The sequence below is a fragment of the Rhinoderma darwinii genome, chromosome 1 (genome assembly GCF_050947455.1).
Source record: "Rhinoderma darwinii isolate aRhiDar2 chromosome 1, aRhiDar2.hap1, whole genome shotgun sequence".
Lineage (NCBI taxonomy): Eukaryota > Metazoa > Chordata > Amphibia > Anura > Rhinodermatidae > Rhinoderma > Rhinoderma darwinii.
In genome coordinates, this window is record NC_134687.1 from 88,781,486 (window position 1) to 88,794,671 (window position 13,186).

At 42.0% G+C, this 13,186-nt stretch overlaps 1 protein-coding gene across 1 annotated transcript in view; it reads left to right on the forward strand.

Annotated features, from left to right (window-relative positions):
- Positions 1-203: 203 nt before the first annotated feature.
- The window catches only part of SORBS2 (sorbin and SH3 domain containing 2), a 333,928-nt gene continuing 320,945 nt past the window's right edge, over positions 204-13,186 (forward strand). Inside the window, exon 1 of the mRNA XM_075860172.1 lies at positions 204-799. The gene's annotated coding sequence lies outside the window, so the exon portion shown is untranslated. The remainder of the gene's footprint in view (positions 800-13,186) is intronic.

Here is a 13,186-nt window from a genome sequence, read left to right on the forward strand (position 1 = left end):
TCAGTGCTACATGAATTACAGATACAATAAAAGCCGTACATCCATATGTAAATAAGTTAACAGACACGGATAAAGCACAGAGTAATTGAAAGAAATTAGCATTCCGGGCTGGTGACCTGCACATGGTCGGCCATGCTTGCTGTGTAAGCCTGTCTGTTGGCTGTTTCTATAGTTACAAAAAGCCAGTGCAACCCAATGAGCTATCTGCAGCACTGCTGAAAGGACCAGCCATTTTCCTCAGAGGCAGCCGTGTACTGTGTGCTATGCCCTGCTATATCCTTTATTTCCCGGACATAAATAACATCTAGTGAGGGCAAGGGTAGTGCAGGAGGACAGCAGGGCTTGCTGATCATGTCTACAGCTGAGAATGCCTTCAAGTCCCTGTTTTGAGGTGCTGACTGCTTGTGCTATGAGCTGATTCCAGAAGATGGAATGCAGGCTGATAATGCTGCATATCCTTTATCAGGCGGTGGAGTAGGTTTTTTGTCTTGTAAAGGCAAGGTTCCCCTGCAACGTTATCTGAAGGGCTCAGTATTAGCTGCTCACAAGGGAAGCTTAGTGACCCGAACAAAGGGTGTTGCCCTTTTTGTAATCTGTGCTTTTTTTTTTTTCTTAATACAAGAAGACAGCAGTAGAGAAGAAGAAGGTATATCACTCATCTGAGCTCTGAGTACCAATACACAGCCCCTACATCGTGTCTGGTATTACCTTACCCTTCCGGGACAGGTCATCTGCTGAACACTTTCGCCCGGGGACCAAGGTACACATCACTACGATCTCTAACTACCTGCGTTACAAGGTAACAATTCATCTTGCACATGGAAAACATAATGTGATAAATGTATATTAACTTACACAACAAAGTATTTTATTCAATTTGTTCCTCATGGAAGAAAAGGCGATTTTCTGCTCCGATCATTGATATTGTCAAGAATTTGATGTTTTACGTTTGTAATAGAAATTATCATTTTATCTACATTTATATATATCATAATTTCTATACAGTTTCAAACATATTTTACTTGCATTAGCGTCAGATGGGTATCAGAAAGTACTATATACAATGCATATGAATTATATAGTATATAGTCTTCCAGTTGCATCATTTCAGAACATATGATGTATAGGAAGACTGCACAAATGTCAAAGCACTTGTTCTCCTGCCTCACCATTGTTATGTTATCTAGGTCAAGCAAGCAGGTGGCATGTCTTTATATTTAGGAGGGCATTGCCATACCCTGACTAGTAAAAGTTAGTAAATTATTTTCTAATCTGTAGAAGAAGGGTGCTTTTCATGATGTCTACAATGTCGTGGGTATAAAAGAGTTAATGACATCCAGCATACACCCCACCACTCAGCTTTGCACACCCACAGGGTCTCATAGCATGGAGTCGAAAGGAAGAATAGTCAGCCAGCTGGGAGTGGAGCACATATAGTGTGATGCTATTATATTATGCATACCGTCTCATTTTCCCCATAGAAAACAGGATCGATCAGACAATGAAATGAGTTTGTTTCTTCTCAGATATTCATAACCACAGCATAGACCAACACCCAGCAATAATTCTTTCTCTACCATCAATGGTCTCTTAGGGACACAGGGACTGTCAATATTGGTAAAGGTCAACAGAGGCAGAATTAACAGCTATCGGTTAATGTTTAAATGATATAAAAGAGAAGGGATCCAGTTACACACATTAGGCTGGCGGCTGGGCACCAGCTCAGGGCACAGTTCTAAGCAGGCAGAAGGTAGAATGTGGTGCATTTGCTCAACTAGTTGGAATTACAATTTCCTTTTTTAACAGAACACATCTTCTTTGTTCCGTTACTATGCATACAAATATTAACCTTTCCCTAGCATTGTCCAAGTAACCTGTTTGATATAATGTATCTAGGCAAACAATGAAGCTCAAGTTATAAGCACAATAGGCATAGTGATGTCACTCACAATAGGCATAGTGATGTCACTGTCATATCCTTTAGATAAACTTTATTGACATGAGTCTCTGTGCACAATAACATGGCTAGATCCCGCACAGGTTTATTAGCGTTGTTAGGCTTTACCACCATGGACTCTTTTGAACTGGTATTTTTCTCTTTCCATTTGGGTGATTATTTAGGTCCTCATCTCTACTATGCATCATGCTATTGATTTTATTCCCCCTCCCCCATCCTGTAATGCTGCATGCTATTTTTCCTACTGTACCATAGATTTCTGTTTGCCTTACACTGAACATGTGAAATGAAATGCTTGCAGTAAATGTAATGTAGACAGTACAACACAAATGCACACAGGTAGTTTAGTTATTGGTGCATTAAGTGTAAAACAAAGGCAGTGTAAAAATCTGGTGACGCTGGGTGTGTAAGAGAAATATGCTTTTTATTACAACCTTCTAAGGGAAGATAAATGAAGGTGACAGATGCGGCCCACCCAGAAATATGTCACTATGCCTGCACTCTGTTTAGAAGGATTGCACCTAAGCAATTAGCTATTATTGATGGTAATAATAAGGCGCTTATTGTTTTAGTAGGGGACTACTTGAATATAACTGAAGAGTTATAGATATATGGTCTAAAATAACTCTTTATAATGATGATGATGACTATAGTAATAATATGTTGAAAGCATTACAGGGATACTATGTGACTGCCGTGCTCCAAAGATAAACTCTACTGTATGAAATGTGAATATTGGTAAATTCTATCATAGCTCTTTATGACCTGCATGGGAATCTGCCCCTCTAAACCAACCCTATGTGGCATTTCTTTAAACCATGGACTTCTCGAATTATGACCAAGTAAATCCTAGAATTTGTATACATTGTCTTTAGCTGGGTAAGTACATGTCTCTTTGGAGAAAACAAAACGCAACTCACGATCTCACTTTTTTTGGTTTTATGGACATGGTCTTCTTAAGTAAGAATAGCTTCAGTAGTTAAATGAGTTGTGCCACTATAATCCCTTTTTTGCCTTTATATCTTGGCCATCAGACAGGTCATAAAAATAATTGACGTAGGGGTCTTAAAACTGGGAATCCCCTATTGTCAAGAATGAGGGCCCCATATTCTAGCTCTCGAAGAGCAGGATGAGCGTGGGCTGTCCCTCCCTGATGAAGGCGAGTGTCAAAAACAGATAAGGGTGTTGACTCATTATAAAAGTAAGTAAAGGTTGTCTTGGGATAACCCCTTCCAGCTGGTCATACAGATGCCCAATTATCTCCTCAATTCCTCTAAAAGTACCCTGAGCTTGACTGAGTGAGTGTGCATGTTTACTCCTGGGGAAGAAGGGATCAAACATGTTTATATCCAAAATGTACGATCATCAACATCTTGGTTGGGGAATAGTCTGACTGCCCTCATATACTTTAGCTTCTCCTCCAACAATTAAATTACCTATACCCAGCTTATGGGGCAGAGAGATTCCCATTGAAAGATCAGTGTTACATGTATGACCTTGTATTTTTCTCTGTAAGTTTTAATATACCTCAATTTTACCCAACCATACAGCATGTCAATGTCCAAAGCTCAACCTCATCTCATACATAGAAAAGTAGATATATAGCTATGCACTATAAACCAGTAGAAATAACCTGCATTTAAAAAGAAAAACATTTGGTTATACAATGAAACCAGGTTTAGGTTGCCATCATGGGCACCATCTAGGAAGCCTTTCAACACCTGCTAACAATGACGGTAAGTTGAAGATAGGGAGAAGGATATCTCTGTGACTTGCAGAGCTTGCTGAGTTAATTTCATGTCTCACGATGGCAAAAATGTGTTTTCAGAGTTGATAAAGAGAACTATAATATGTTTCAGATTCTGTAGTAAATTAAAACATGGAATTTTTAATAATCTTCATTACTTACTCCTTATTAAAGAACACATGTCTGGAAAATAGTAATACTGATTGAAAATGGTTCATATTTAAATAACACATTACTCAGAAACAATCCCATTAGACTGTAATGATCATTTTTGTTTTGATAAGTGCAGTCCCCGAGTTGATGATCCTGTACAATAGATAAGAAACAATAACCTGATTATAAATTCACATATAGCTTAGTGATTGTCATACATTGCATTCCTTTTTGTTTTTTTAATCATATTTTGCGTTATACCATTTGCATAAATAAAGATAGTGTACATAATTTGTAACCTATACTTTGAGGTATGTTTACAACCGACACATCCATGTATATATCGACCTCGGTGTGGGCATAATGTACCTCATCCTGTCCATACTGTAAACTAGCAGCCCAGTCCATGTAGCTGTGGTTTCTGAGACCCCTTAATGGGTTTGCCACGTTCCTATAAATTAATCGAATTATCACTAAAATAATAATGAATGTAAAATCGTTATAGTACTTTCTGTTTAAGGATAGTGCTGTATGTGCGGGAGGTCACATGTAACCATTGCAGGCCCGAAGGTGCAGTAGCGGCCACGTTATGTAGACACGTGACCAATTTGTCCATCTTTCCCCCACTTGCATTACTGCATTACTACACACATAGGGATGGGACAAAGTATTTTGGCACCCAAGGCAGTCCCTGTGGTGTTGTATAAAGCCTATGCAACACAGGGACTGCCTATCAACTCTGATTTGATGTGAACAGGTAGATCTCTGCTTTTTACATAGTTACATAAAACATTATTATACACTCCTGTACAAAAATAATTCTGCATTATTACTGCAACCAAGGCCCATCTCACCTACCCCTTGCCCTGCCATGATTTATGCAATAGTACCTATAAAAATACTCACATTCCTCCTCCCAGTTGAACTTTTTCATATTTTATGGTGTAATATTGAATTTCTTTATTGAATTTCAAAGACAGTAGTGTAGCAACAATAGAATTTTCCAATGCAGTAGCAATAATCCTTCTCCCAACCAAAACCCCATCTTTTCTCCACGAGCAACAAAAAAAAATTAAATATCAAGGCACTGAACAGTCATTTTGTTTTAACCAGTAGCCCCGGATTTTAGCCCCTTAACGACATGTCACGTACTGGTACACGACAGCAGTTAAGGGGAGGTATGGAGCTTGCTGCGGTGTTGCACAGCCGACACTTTACTGCAACCGGCGGAATCAAAGTTCACAAAGTCAATCGCGACCGCAGGAATTTAAATTGTTAGAATCTGGGGGGCGCCCCCTCAAACACGCCATTCATTCCCATGGGGCCATGCACACGACCGTGGTTTTCACAATGACACTCCGCCCCCTGGCCGACCTGAAAATCACGGGTGTGCACATGGCTACGGTCGTGTGCATGAGGCCTTAGGTCTACCAAAATCTCCATTTGAAACGCTTCTTTTAAGGGTATGTGCACACACACTATTTACGGACGTAATTCGGGCGTTTTTGCCCCGAATTACATCCGAAATAGCGGCTCAATAGCGTCGGCAAACATCTGCCCATTCATTAGAATGGGCTTTACGATGTTCTGTGCAGACGGTCTTTTTTTTTACGCCCCGCTGTCAAAAGGCGGGGCGTAAAAAAGACGCCTGCGTCAAAGAAGTGCCTGTCACTTCTTCAGACATAAATGGAGCCGTTTTCCATGGACTCCATGGAAAAACAGCTCCATTTAACGTCCGTAATGGACGCAGCAAAAAGCGCCTCAACATGCCATTACGGCTGAAATTACGGTGCTGTTTTCTCCTGAAAACAGCCCCGTAATTTCAGCCGTTACGGACGCTGCCGTGTGAACATACCCTAAACATGTACTGTAGTAATATCTTCCTGGCACCTAATTCATTTAATCCACGATGAAACCAGTCAACTTTTGGAACTAAACATTTAGGACCATTGTATGCCTGTGTTTTTCTAATCTTGTAAAGAAATCTCACTTCATCTAACTTTTTTATATTTTTACAATAGTTAACAGAAAACAGATTAGGCCAGGTTCCCACCGTGCAGTCTTTGATGTGTTGCTTTTAAGCCAAAACAAGCAGTGGATGCAAAAAAAAAAAAAGAGAGTATAAGCCTTTCTTTTATACTTTTTCTCCCTTTAGGCTCTGTTCACACAGAGTTTTTGCAGGCAAAAAAAATCTGCCTCAAAATTACTTCAGGAATTTTGAGGCAGATTTTGACCTGCCCGCGCATTTTTTGCCAGAAATTCGAAGACCGTGGGAAAAAAACACAGGGAAAAATGCTTGGAAACAAGCACTGTGTGTTTTTTCTGCCTCCCATTAATTTTAATGGGAGGTCAGAGGCGGAAACCACGGCAAGAAAGGACATGCAGCTTTTTTTTCCCCATCAGAGGCTAAAAGCCACCCTGTAAAAAAAAAACGCCTCTGCCTCAGATTGAAATCAATAGGGGGGGGGGGCATTTTGTACGTTTATTGGCGCTGATTGCAACGCAGTTTCCGCATTAAAATCAGCACCAAAAAACTGTGTGAGCAGGGCCTTAGGATCCACTGTTGGATAAAAGACAAAACAAAACTGCACCATGATATGAACACCTTTAAGTTATAATTGCACTACTGACATTTATATATTTCCTGTTGCTTATACTGTATAGCAGTAACATATTCCATAGTGCTGTACAGAAATAGTCCTCATTCACATCAGTCCCTGTCCCCACCGGCGCTCACAATCTAATTTCCCGATCTCTCATACACACAATAGTAAATTTTATAGGATTCCAAAGAACTTTTTTTTGCCTATATAGAGCAGCACAGGCTATTATTTTTGCCCCCCATTCTGACCAGTAATATTTTCACCATATAGGCATTTGCCAATATAATAGCAAATTATTGTTCTATTCCTCTGCCAACTTATATTTATTTGGATGAAATGGGAAGAAGGAAAAGGGCTGGCACTGCCAAAACCGCACAATTGGAATGGGAGTGTAGAAGAATGGCTCTTTCTATTTGGATAAATGCAGGTAAATTGCCACGGAGTTGCTCATCGAAAGTGTAGCACAACCAGCTAAGTATATTGTAGAAGAATGATCGAGGCACTCACCGAAGCTGGCAAAACAGTTTCTTTATTACAAAAAGATCTCGGTCAGGATGTGGAATTGCCTACGGCCGTTTCACGTGCGTACACGCTTTCTCAGGGCCTTGAGAAAGCGTGTACGCACGTGAAACGGCCATAGGCAATTCCACATCCTGACCGAGATCTTTTTGTAATAAAGAAACTGTTTTGCCAGCTTCGGTGAGTGCCTCGATCATTCTTCTACAATATATTATATTTATTTGGTCTTGTTCTTCCCAGAACATATAGGGCTTTGATATTGTGTAATAAAATAAGGCCTGATTCACACGAGCACTGCGCATCTCGGACATGAAAAACTGCCGTATTTCACGTCCAAGGTGCATCCATGCTCAGCACTGCGGGACGCGATGTCACGCATCCCCCATAGTTGAGAGTCTATGGAGGGATGCGTGTTGCGCGAAAAGAACGGACATGTCCTATTTTCACACGGACCCTTCACACGGTCCGTTGAAACAACGGCTGTGTGAACGGCCACATTGAATTACATAGGTCCGTGGGACGGCCGCTGTTTCAACGGTCGTCCCACGGACGTTTAACACGCTCGTGTAGATAAGCCCTAAGTGATATATTTTACACTCTGATTGGCAAAACTCTGCAGGACACTTTAAAATGTCCTTGCAGAGATAGGCGTGGTCTATGGTCTATAGTCTATGGGCAGTCGGTAACTGGTTTTAAAGGAGTTTTCCCAAAAAAGGACATTAGCCACCTATTCACAGGAGGTGTTTGGAGCAACGGTGACGCCCTCGTTGCTCCAAAAAGCTAATTTGCATATGAAGAATAAAGTTATTTTTCCTGCAAGGGAGCCACACATCTGAGAAATGAAAACAGCGTTATATTTAGATGAGGCTACACTATATTACTGTGCTGCTGCTTTGATAGGCCAATTGCTGGTGACAGACTCCCCTTAAGGGCATGACCACACGTGGCGGATTTCCTCCGCAACTGTCCGCATCAATGCCGCACAGAATCTGCGTTGTAGATTCTGCTGCGGATCTGCACAAAATGTGCAGTAAATTGATGCGGACTAGCTGCTGCGGACTGCGGTAAAAGTACTTCCCTTCTCCCTATCAGTGCAGGATAGAGAGAAGGGACAGCACTTTCCCTTGTGAAAGTCAAAGAAATTCATACTTACCGGCCGTTGTCTTGGTGACGCGTCCCTCCTTCGGCATCCAGCCCGACCTCCCTGAATGACGCGGCAGTCCATGTGACCGCTGCAGCCTGTTATTGGCCTGTGATTGGCTGCAGCCGTCACTTAGACTGAAACGTCATCCTGGGAGGCCGGACTGGAGACAGAAGCAGGGAGTTCTCGGTAAGTATGAACTTCAATTTTTTTTACAGGTTGCTGTATATTGAGATCGTAGTCACTGTCCAGGGTGCAGAAACAGTTACTGCCGATCGCTTAACTCTTTCAGCACCCTGGACAGTGACTATTTACTGACGTCTCCTAGCAACGCTCCCGTAATTACGGGAGCCCCATTGACTTCCTCAGTCTGGCTGTAGACCTAGAAATACATGGGTCCAGCCAGAATGAAGAAATGTCATGGCAAAAAAGCAAGACGCATCCGCAGCACACATAACATGTGCATGACAGCTGCGGACTTCATTGCGGAATTTAGAATCTCCATTGAAGTCAATGGAGAAATTCCGCCATGAGTCCGCCACTGCTCCGCAACAGACAGAGCATGCTGCGGACACCAAATTCCGCTCCGCAGCCTATGCTCCGCAGCGGAATTTTACGCCTCGTCTAAACGAACACTTCTAAATAGAAGTGGAAGGCAATGGAGAAACGGCTCCGCTGCGGATTAACGCTGCGGAGTGTCCGCAGCGGAATTTAAGTGAAATTCCGCCACGTGTGAACCCAGCCTAAGTCTAATACAAGCATCTGGCCAAAATCAATTCACTATAAAGAGTGAAGTGGGAAAATTGCAGGTAAATAAACAATATTTTCTTGTTTAAAAAAACAAAAACTAGTGTTAGTATAAACCACTTTAATATAGGAGCCGTCTCGTCAATCAACTATTCCCCATGGGTCCAGCTCCTGGCAACACCAGCAAACAGCTTATTTTGGTGGGGGAAGCTTCAGCCAGACAGACATTTCCACTATAAAGAGGTGAAATGTACTATTAGATGGGGTAGCAGTCAGATAAATGGCCCTCCATGTAATATATGGATATCTCAAGTCTGCCAGAGTGGCTCTCTGCTCTGGCTTATAGAGGGGTTCTGAGCAGGGGACTCCCCTTTAAGACAATCATATGCCATAAAGGGCATATGGAAAGTGATTATTTCCAAGGGACCCCTTTAATTATAATTTTAATGTATTGTCTTGATAACAAGCAACTAGAATTCAAAGGTGCCATGGAAATTCTTGATTTGGGTTTGGCAAATCACTTTGAGCAGAGCTGTTCATATCCAGCAATCTACAGCAATGCTTCTTATACTCTGAGGTGAAACTCCCTGGTGAGGTGCCCCCAAATGGTTGTTTTGGTGGAGATGGGAAGGCAGTTTTGATAGGAATGAAAGTATGCTAAATAATCCTGCTGCAAAGGCCTAAGGTCCCAGACACACAACAGAAAGGCCTTTCGGTGGCAGGCAGGGTCTTACACGACTCTCTATGCTGATGCACAATGATCCGTCCGGTGCTGTTTGTACAGAGCTATTTTCTCCTAAAGGCAATGCATTCAATACCGATGCTACAATATTTTCCATACGAATAAATCACAGAAAATCTCTGACTGCCTCATGCTCTTCTAAGGGTGCCCAACTATGGCTCTGTACAAAACAGGGCTATAATATGTCCGTATGTATTAGGCCTTAAGGCCCTATTACAACGGCCGATAATCGTTGACACATTGTTGATTGGCGCTCGTTAGCTCCTGTCACACATAGCTACGGGGACGGTTGTTACTCCGATTGCTCGTCCCCATACATTATTATCATGTCGGCAGCGCGTCTCCTTGTTTACACAGGGAGATGTGCTGCCGACAACAATAATCTTTTACTTTTTTTAAACGATACGATCAGCAGGTGATTGAGCATTTGATCGTTCATCTGCTGATCACTGCCTTGTTTATAGTGGGCAATTATTGGCAACAAGCATTCTATGAACGCTCATCTACCCGATAATCGCCCAGTGTAAAACCCCCTTCACTCTAGCTCCAGAAAGCCCTGATTTAGCAACATAATTGTCTTTCCCTGTGCTTATTTTAATATAATACTGGGTTCAGGAGACAAATAAAGATAAATAGAGCAAATTGTTTTTGTTTTGGCATTGACTTCAACCGCTCATGAGGCCACAGCAATATCAAGTTCTGACTGGTGAGACCTCAGTAGTATATCTGATAATTGTCTATTGTTACACAACAGAGTCATTTTGTGACATGTAACAGCAGTAGTATATCTGATAATTGTTTTTTGTTACACTAAAGAGAGTAATTTTGTGACTTGTAACAGCTACAAGTCTCGTAATTATGGGTTAATTGTTCCATACTATGTTGATGGAGTTTCCTTTTTCGAGAGGAAATCTCTGCAAAAAATGTGATATGAGGGCACCGTGTGAATACAACCTTACTCCACATGGCAATGTGAACGTGGAGTGTGCCTCAGTGCATCACTCTGAACCATGCACTCCTAATCTTATATTTATACATCCGTGCTTATTACATCCACTAAAGTCAGGAAGATCCATTCTGTTCAAAATATATATTGAAATGTTTTCCTTTTTTCCCACATTTGAGATATGTTACCATTTTTCTGTCATAACTGATGAGAACTGAGTGTAAGGTCTCATGCCCAAGATAGTATTGTGGCCATAATAAAGGCACCCATTTAGTTCTATAGTTCCCTAATGCACCAACGTATGTATGTAATTTCATACGGGGGACAAAGTGAGGCTTTGAATCTTTACAGGATCCTACAATAAAAACATTGCGGAAATCTCCATTAGTCACCCTGTTACAGAGGTAATTCTAGGGGAGTATAACGCCATAACATGGCATCATACAGAGCACCATACATCAGCACACTAAGTGCCCAGAGAAACCATAGGAACTCCATGTGCCGCCGTACAATTGGTGCACACGTTTTAGGCATAAATATTTGAGATGACCATCAAAAAAACTTACTGTCAGGAACTTGAAGGGGTCTGTTTTTCGTTCCTATGTCTTTCCTATTATTGTTTGCAATTCTCTGAGTCCTCACTCTTTTTATTTGAGAACTGTCTTATTCCCCTTTACACACAATTAGGCAGTAAAAAGGATTTAGTACACGTTTGGTTAATATTTTTATGTTTTAAAAGCTCCCCAAGCGGTTTGAATCTGGTAGCTGCTAATTTAAAGTAATAAAACAGAAACACTGAGCAGGGAGAAGCCTAAATTATCATAATTCAACACCATAAACTATAGAAACAAATAAGGCTACAAATTTTATAACAATTTCACATAATATAATAAACAGTATATAATATATATGCACTAAACTGTAGTTCTAGCTTGTCTATTACTTTCAAAAATGTGTTAAACTATTCAGAATTTCAAGTGGTTTTCTGGGACTTTTTTTTTGCAAAGCAGCCATCTTTGATTCTTCTTTGGCCACGTTTACACGTAGCAGAATTTTTCCGCTGCAAATGTTGGTGCAGATTCGGGGCAATTACGCAACGAATCTGCACCAACAGTTGCATATTTGACAGGTAATTCAGACGTTGCAGATATCACAGCGGACTTGCCACCGATTTCAGTTTTTGCATTGCAAAGGCAAAGGCTGAAATCCGCAGTGAAATTCCGCTGCTTCTCCGCAACAGTCAGTGCATGCTGCGGAGGGGAAATTCTGCACTGCAAATTAATTTTCTGCACAGTTATTTTCTGAAACGTCTGAACTAAGTTTCCTAAAAATGTATAGAAACAAATGTAAAAAACAGCTGCTGCAGAATTCCACTGCGGACTGTCCGCAGCAGAATTCAACAGCAATTCCGCCATGTCTGAACGTGGCCTTTAAGGCTGCAGGCTGAATTACTTTATGTCGTCTTACTTCTTTCTGTAGACTTGACATGATCAGTGCCAAGGCCCATGGATCAAAGGGCAGCAGTTAATGTCACCCCACTGTGATATGCTGGAGCAACTATGGAGCCTCTGGAGAGAAAATATGAAACAGGTTGCCATTGAGATATTTACCAGGGAAGAACCTTTTAGGATTTGAATCCATATTCCCATTTACTGAACCCCAATATGTGTCATTTGCTTTACACTGCTAGGTTCTGAAAACTAGATGTACATCTTAGTATTTAGTTATTGCATTCTCTTAACCCCTTCCCGCATTTTCACGTACAGTTACGTGATGGGAGATGGCCTTTTCCCGCATCTCCACGTAACTGTACGTGATGGAGATGAAGCTGGCTCAGGAGCTGAGCCAGCGACATCACCGCCGGGTGACAGCTGTATGTTACAGCTGGCACCCTGAGGTATCGGCCAGGACCGGAGCTAGCCTCCGATCCGACCGATTAACCCCTCACATGCTGCGTTCAATAGAGATCGCAGCATGTGAGGAGTTTATAGCCACCGGCGACAAAGCAACGTGATCGCTGGGTTGCCGGTGGCTGCAAATGCGATCGGAGGGGTAATACTTACCTCCCGGTCCGCCAGTAACGGAATCCTCCTATGCCCCGTCGTCGGCGGGGCCCAGGAGGCTTCCGGTACCATCGGCAAGATGGCGCCCGCTCAGCTTCCGGTTCAGAAGCTGAGCCGGCGTCATCAGCAGTGGGTGTCCGCTGTATGTTACAGCGGACACCCCGATCTATCGCCAGGAACCGGAGCTAGCTCCGATTCCTGGCATTAACCCCTTCAATGCAGCGATTCAATGCAATCGCTGCATCAAAGTGGTTTGTATGCAATCGGCAGCCTTGCCACGCGATGGCAAGGCTGGCGACTGCTACTATGGCAACAGGATACCTAACAATGGCTTCCTATCTGCCATTACGTTAGCCGATTAGGCCCCGCCCGGAGGCGGAGCCTGATCGGCTTGCTGTCAGTGAACAACTGACAGTTCTAATACATTGCACTACATAGGTAGTGCAATGTATTAGAACATCAATAAAACAGTTGGACCTTCAAGTCCCCTAGTGGGACTAAAGAAAAGTGTAAAAAAAAGTGTAAAAAATGTAAAAATAAAAGTTGTAAAAAATACAATAAAAGTTTT